We start from the raw sequence: 7498 nt of genomic DNA on the forward strand, positions 1-7498 counted from the left end.
GGGCCCAAAAAAATTTTAGGGGCCCATTTTTAAAGCATGAGCTCACCATTTGTTTAGAAAAGGTTCGGGTAAAGGATCAGACCCGGATCCTTTACCCGACCCAGATCCGATTAAACATTAAAAACCCATGCGCCCCATCGTCTTCTTCAATCTAAAACCTCTGCGCCCTCTCGTCTTCTTCAATCTAAAACCCTTACGCTGGCCTCTCTTCTTCTTCAATCTAATTCTATTGTGCTAGCCTCTCTTCTTCTTCAATCTAATTCAGAAAGCTCCAAAGGAAATGCTGGCACATTTGATTGAGGCAGATAAGTAGAGGGAGGTGAATATTCTGTTTCTGTGTTGTCATCTGCAGGAGGTCTATCTCAATTGGGTTACTAAGGTCTGTGCATCTAACTGTGTGGCTGTTATTATTATGCCCAATAGGCAAAAGCAAAAAAAAAAAACATCTTGCTAAATGAGCATGTCAGTTCCTTCAGGTTTTCAATTTTCGTGTCCTGAAATCATGATTTCCAATCTTCATTATAGGCACCTAAAAGTTTTCTAAGAGGCAGATACAAGCTTATCCAAAAACTATTGTTTTTGATGTGAGATAGATGAGGTTAAAAAATCTGCGGCGGTAAGATGTGTTGAGGCCATTTTCATCTTCACGAATTGCATCTGGACACAAAAGAGTGTCTGTTTTCCATCATCCTTTGCTGGAGACAAACAATGAGTACATTGGATTTTCACACAAACTACATAGGATGTTATTTTCGTTTAGATGAATAGGCACTAATTGTAAGTTCTTTTTTTTTTGAGATTTTTTTTGAAGAAAAGTTTAGAAAATTGTTACTGTATATGAAAAATATTCCTTTAATATTAGCTTGGTGTGCCTTTTTCTTTTTGAAAGTGATTTTTTTTTGTCAAAGGTCATAATACTTGTCATGTGCACATAGTAATGTTGTTCTTTTGATATTCAAGTTTGTGACCAACACTGTTTTGATTCTTGAATCTTATAAACAAAGTTTGTCATCAAGACTGTTTTAAATGGTTAACCTGTCCTACCAAATCTGAAAGCTTTTTGACATAGCTTCTTTAGGAAATGGGGAAAATGTTCTTTGTCTGTTAATCTTAGATCAACTATGTCTCAGAACAGATTGAATGAATTGGCTATGTTGTCAATTGAGAAATAAATGGTTGAACAACTTGATTATACTGATTTGATAAATATTTTTGCATCTAAAACAGCTAGACGAGTAGTGTTTAAGTAGTTTATATAAATATTTTAGACATTGTTATTTGATATAATATAAATATTTAGAATATCATATTTGTTTAGTAAAAATATAAATCTTATTGTTATTTGAATGATGATACTATCAGGTTGTGTCTTATTCTCTTGACTTTCTTGTTTCACTGTAATTTTTGATTTCTAATTTCTATTAATAGTTAATTTTTGTTAGTTATTTACTATTAATTATTGTTAGTTAATTTATGTTATTGCTAGTTAAATCTAAAAATAATATAAATAATTATATTAGTTAATCTTTGTTAATTAATGTTTTACAACTTGATTAAACTGATTTGATAATTATTTTTGCCTCTAAAACAATCAGACGAGTATTGTTTACATAGTTTATATAAATATTTTATATATTTTTATTTAATATAATATAAATATTTGGAATATTATATTTGTTTAATGTGAATGCAAATTTTATTGTTATTTTGATTCTTTAAAAAAATCGGAGGCGTTGTCCCCAAAGTCCTTCTATTAATAGGGGGCCCATTTTTTCCCTCCGCCTCAGGCCCCATAAAACACAGGTACGGCTCTGGGGACATATAACCTGCTTCGCACTGACACAGATAACAAACCACAACAACACACACTCTCTCTCTCTCAACATCCAAATTTAGTTTGCAATTAACATTAGCGATCTGAACAAAGCCTAGCCACCTTTTTTTGAATTTATAACCTGAATAAACTGCACCCAGCACAAAGACCTGGTCGCACTGGCCCAGCCTGCCATAGGTCATTGTGCTGGCAGCGGAAAACTCTGAGGCTAGGACCCCTGCCCCAGGGCCTATGCTACACATTGGCTTGCACAGATGGACAACCCCATGAGAATGGAACTTTGACTCCCTGTCTAGCAGCCAAGCCCCCCACCCCACTTCGTCAAACCCCTTTGGGGCCAAAGCCCAGTTACCTAATAGTATGGATTTTTTAACCCGACAGTTATTCATAGCATGCACATAAGCACGAGTTAATTTGTGTGCGTCCTGCATAAATAATTTCTCGTAGCATACACATGCGAGTGCGCACAAAGATGCACACATCACAAGTACGTGTGTGATATGTGCGTGCAGGCAAGTTTTTATGTTGGTTTGCATTCTTACATGCAAGTATGCCTCCATGCTAATCACGCTTGCATGTCTTTTGAGCAGCAAATGAAGACACTGCATGCTTTTGTGCATGAAGAGGATCATGCCATTTTTACGTGCGAGATGCCATCTTAGCCTTACCTGATGTGCACGTTTGTGCCTTATGCGCGTAGCAAAAATCAGTCCAAACTCATGCTATGTATGTTCCTAATATTTTTTTTTGTTACCCAAATAAACCTCATCTAAGATCAAAGATCTGGTTGCGTTGGCCCAGCCTGCCATACCTAGGACCCTTGTCCCTAGGGCCAGGCATCCATATATATATATATAAGGTTTACATTTGCTACAACCGATTGTAAATTCAATCGACCTAGCAAATGGGTGAAATCTCTTTTTTGGTTTTTTTTCTTACATCTGACACCATAGATGTGATCCACATGTTTTAATTAGTGGGAACCAACTTTTGGATTGCCGGTATCCGACCTGAAAAGATCAGGTGCAGTATGATTGTACAAATATTTGTGCATTAAGCACATGATCACCCTCCATCTTCGGTCGGTTGTGGGGCCCAAGGCCTTATGGAGGGCAACCAGGTGCTTAATGCACAAATTTTGTGCCATGTGATTGCACCAGATTCGGACTCTTATCCGACCTGTATACAGGTTTTTTCAGTGATTCAAAAATCAACGGCTATGAATGTATCAATTTTTTCAGACATGATCCAAGAGTTGATTCCTATTATATCTAATATATTGAATACATCTATGAGGTTAGATTGTGTCAAAAACAAGATTCAAACTCGATTGAAAGTACAATTGATTGTAGCAAATATATATAAAGAGAGAAAGAGAGCCAAGCCAAGGCCCTGGGGCAAGGAAGCATAGACCAATCTTTATTAATAATACCTTAGATTTATTGAAGAAGAAAAGACCTATAGAGCCAATGACGGACACACAGGAAGGCCCAGAGAGGCTACCCTGCAGAGCACTTGTACAAAACACCAAGGGACCAAGTCTCCATCTATCATAACATATTGAGACACACATATGCAAGCCTGCTCAGCACAGGTGAGTACTCAAGCATGCTTGCGCTAATGCACACATAAGCTAGTACCACATGTTTCTCCTTATTTAGATATGGAGAGCTTAATGGCTTCCGCAGGAACAATTCACACATTTGCAGGCCGAACTGCACTTGCACTTGCCGTCCTTCTCGGGCATCGGCACTTCCACAACTTCATCAAAGTAGCTGCAGTGGGCAGTAATTAATAATAATAAGCTTGATTAAGATAAGAGTTCATTCCAAAATAGTGCTAGCCTTGATTAAGTTCAAGACTTGATGCAAACTAAAAGGTATAATTTATCTGGTGATCTTGTAGCTTCAAATAATTATGTAGTTTAGACAAACTAAGATCAAAGTTTAGAAAATGATTTATCTACCTCTTCTCAGTCTCTACAATATCGATACCGTATGAGCTTCCTTTCTTCCTGCAAACATGTAATTAAGCTTAATAATGATCAAGACATGGTTAAGAGAGGCAGTGTTGTTAAGGGTTGGGTATATGACCCATCAAGGTGTATCCAAACTCGCCCAAACAACTAATTGCAGGAGGTTTTGTCAGTCAAGAAAATGAAATCTCAAACTCAGATCCATATAAAGAAGCTTTTTCCCTCAAGGATACATATAAAATACTCAGGTCAAGCTGGGTTGAGTTGAATATCTGACAAAAATCATAACCCAAATCTAGCCTTCCTAACTAATATTAGTTAGGTCAGGTTCAGGTTCAGGTTTAGGTCAACCCGAATAATATTCAGGTTGGCTTTTTTATGCTCATACCCGGGTGTTCGGCTTCGGGTCAGGCTAGGTACTCGATACAAACGCGACCCATTGACAGCACTAAAGGGATCCAAAAACATGAAGCATGATAGAGGAATACTTACACGCACTGGCTCTTGTCAGCGCAGTCACAGTTGCCACAGGTAGACATGGTGATGAAGAAAGAGGAACAAGAATATGGGCTCTGTAGCCAAGTAATGAAGGGGCTTGCTTATACTCAAAGAAGGGTGACGTGGGTAAGGTATTTATAGATGTTTTGGGGCTTGGCTTGTGTGGATCAAACACTTTCTTTCATGTGTGTGGCACACGCTCAAGGGGGAACATCCAAAGGAATCTCAATTATATGGGGAAGGTGGTCTATTGGCCTGTCATGTCATTCTCATCCTCAAAAATTCACAATTGGCGTGTAAAATTTGCTTGTTTAGCTTCTCATCTTTGAAAATTATGTATTTTGCACTAGTTTCCAAATTTACCTCTCTCTCTCTCTCTCTCTCTCTCTCTCTCTCTCTCTTCAAATACAAAAATGCAGCTAACCAATTGCTAGGGTTGAGCAGCAAGGGGTCAGCTTAGTGGGCTTGGGCCTTGGCTGCTAGAACGACAGTCAAGGTTTGATTCTCATGCGCGTCACTCCTCTGTGCAAGCCAATGCATAGCATAGACTCTTGGGGCATGGATCCTAGCCTCAGAGTTTTACGCAGCCGGCATGACGACCGAAAGTATGACAGGCTGCGCCAGCCAGCGCCACCATGTCTTTATGCTGGGTGCGGGTGAATGGATCAGGTAATGAAGTTTCTTATACAAAAAGCTGCCATGGAACTAATGATGTTGTTTATCTTCGTGATAAAACACCACCAAAAGCCCTCCTAAGTGAAAGCCCTTCATGTGGATGGACCCAAGAGGACTTTGCCCTACCCTTGACTCTCTGGATAAATGGCATCCATGGCTGCAAAAGAAATGGTCAGGATGCATTGAAAATAATAACATTTTTAAAAGGTCTTGGCCGAACAGCCATAGCCCCTAGGACATTTTTTTTTTAATTACATGAATAACAGCAGCCAGGATTGGAGACTTAAAGATGGCGAAACCGCGGCCGGAGTAAGAAACCGGGCCGCTCTGGACTTATACCTACCAAACCTACGGTTGCTTCTCCGGCCGGGTAAAACAACTGCACACCCTTCGCACTTAGCGAGTCGCCTTGCTTTCACTACAACAGAGCAGTAGATTAGCGACGACCACCTTTCGTCGCTAATCCGTCGCTAATCCGTCGCTAACCATGTTAGCGACGGATTAGCGACAACGCGGCGACAGTATGCTTACGTCGCGAATATTTCGACGCTAACTAGCGACGGAATTATTCCGTCGCCAAGTCCGTCGCTAATTGCGACGGAATAACGAGCGATATATTCCGTCGCCAATCCGCCGGTACTAAACGGCGACCACGGCGTGGCGACGGATTTAATTCCGTCGCTAAGCCGTCGCTAGATTAATATGAATAGCGACGGAATCATCCGTCGCTAATCCGTCGCAAAAACGAAAAAAAATCAAAAAAAATTTATTTAAAAATTAATTACGGAGAACTGTACAATTTATATTTCCTGTACAATTTATATTTCCTGTAAATAAAAAACAAACCACACAAAAAAATTCATATAACAAGTATCTATAATAATTAATCGTTCCACCTTAAAACTAAAAAGTTTAATTATTTACAATTCAACAATTACAATTAGGAAAAATAAAAAAAATAGAACTTCTTCAACACAGTCCTCTAATCATCGCCAAGATTTTGTGCGTCTTCTTGTTCATTGTCTTTATCTGTCCCTTCAGCTCCACTACCCTGATTATCGCTAGCAGCCTACACAAGAAAAGAACAGTCAGTATTGATAAACAAAATATAATGAAATAAATTACACACTATATGTGATTCTATCATGTGCTCATGTGTGATCTAAGGCAATAAAAAAACTCTATATGTGATTCTATCATGCTCATATGTGTGCTAAGGCAGTCAAAAAATTGAATATGTGATTATAGCATGTTCATATGTGTTCTAAGGCATATAAAAAAACTCTATATGTGATTCTACCATGCTCAGATGTGCTTTAAGGCAAGCAAAAAACTATATATGTGATTCGATCATGCTCGTATGTGTGCTAAGGCAGTAAAAAAATTGAATATGTGAATATAGCATGCTCATATGTGCTCTAAGGCAGGCAAAGCCAAAAATTTTATATGTGATTCTATCATAAATGATATATAACATGTTCATATGTGTTCTAAGGCAGTTAAAAAACTCTATATGTTATTATAGCATGTTCATATGTGTGCTAAGGCAGTCAAAAAACAGAATATGTGATTATAATATGCTCATATGTGTTCTTAGGCAGTAAAAAAACTGAATATGTGATTATAGCATGCTTATGTGTTCTAATGCAATCAAAAAAACTTTATATGTGATTCTATCATGCTCATATGTGCTCTAAGACAGACAAAAAGTTAAATATATATATATGTGATTCTATCATGCTCATATGTGTGCTAAGGCAGTAAAAAAATTGAATATGTGATTATAGCATGTTCATATGTGTTCTAAGGCATCTAGAAAAACTCTATATGTGATTCTACCATGCTCAGATGTGCTTTAAGATAGTCAAAAAAACTATATATGTGATTATACCTGAGAGGGACCTGGAATCGAAGATCCCCTATCCTGAACAGCGGCCTTGATCTCATTTCGGAGAAAGGGGGCGACGGTGTATTGGAAGTAGTTATTCAGTGATTCATTAATGATCTCGCGTACATCATCACCGGAAAGAATAGTCGGCTGCTTGGAGCTTATGTCGGCGCAAGAAGTTGGTGAGCCGTAACTGGAAGAACCAATAACTGGTGAAGTGTTCATATTACTCCCAAACCCGAACACGCGACCTTTTTTGGGTTCACCTGCTGCAGTCACCCATGCTGTAGGATCAAATGATGGATGCTGAGTAGCGTCTTCACCATATCGCTCTACCATTTGTTGCTCATATGCCTCCTACAAAATAATGTTTAAAGTATTCATTAATAATTAATGATAACATTATGATGACTTGCATATATATTGCAATGATTATTAATAGAATTAATACATACCGTTGTCGTTCTCGCCTTCTCTGATACGAAGACTCCCGTGGTCTTCCGTTTATGTGTTTCTACAAACACATCCTTATATGGTACACTGCCTCCTTTTTCTGCTTCCTGCGAAGTTAAATGACAAAAGATTTAGTACACAAATTTGCAACTATACTTATAAAATTAATATTATA

At 38.2% G+C, this 7498-nt stretch overlaps 2 long non-coding RNA genes across 2 annotated transcripts; both read right to left on the reverse strand.

Moving 5' to 3' along the window:
• Window positions 1-3252: 3252 nt before the first annotated feature.
• On the reverse strand, window positions 3253-4419 carry LOC149843483 (uncharacterized). Its single transcript, XR_016430880.1, has 3 exons — window positions 4302-4419; window positions 3801-3848; window positions 3253-3609 (listed from the first exon to the last, which is right to left on the reverse strand). It is a non-coding gene; the product is annotated as an uncharacterized LOC149843483 (long non-coding RNA).
• Window positions 4420-5805: 1386 nt separating this feature from the next.
• On the reverse strand, window positions 5806-7020 carry LOC149843484 (uncharacterized). Its single transcript, XR_016431137.1, has 2 exons — window positions 6874-7020; window positions 5806-6051 (listed from the first exon to the last, which is right to left on the reverse strand). It is a non-coding gene; the product is annotated as an uncharacterized LOC149843484 (long non-coding RNA).
• Window positions 7021-7498: the final 478 nt, after the last annotated feature.

Source organism: Nuphar pumila, chromosome 3, assembly GCF_984573655.1.
Source record: "Nuphar pumila chromosome 3, dmNupPumi1.hap1.1, whole genome shotgun sequence".
Lineage (NCBI taxonomy): Eukaryota > Viridiplantae > Streptophyta > Magnoliopsida > Nymphaeales > Nymphaeaceae > Nuphar > Nuphar pumila.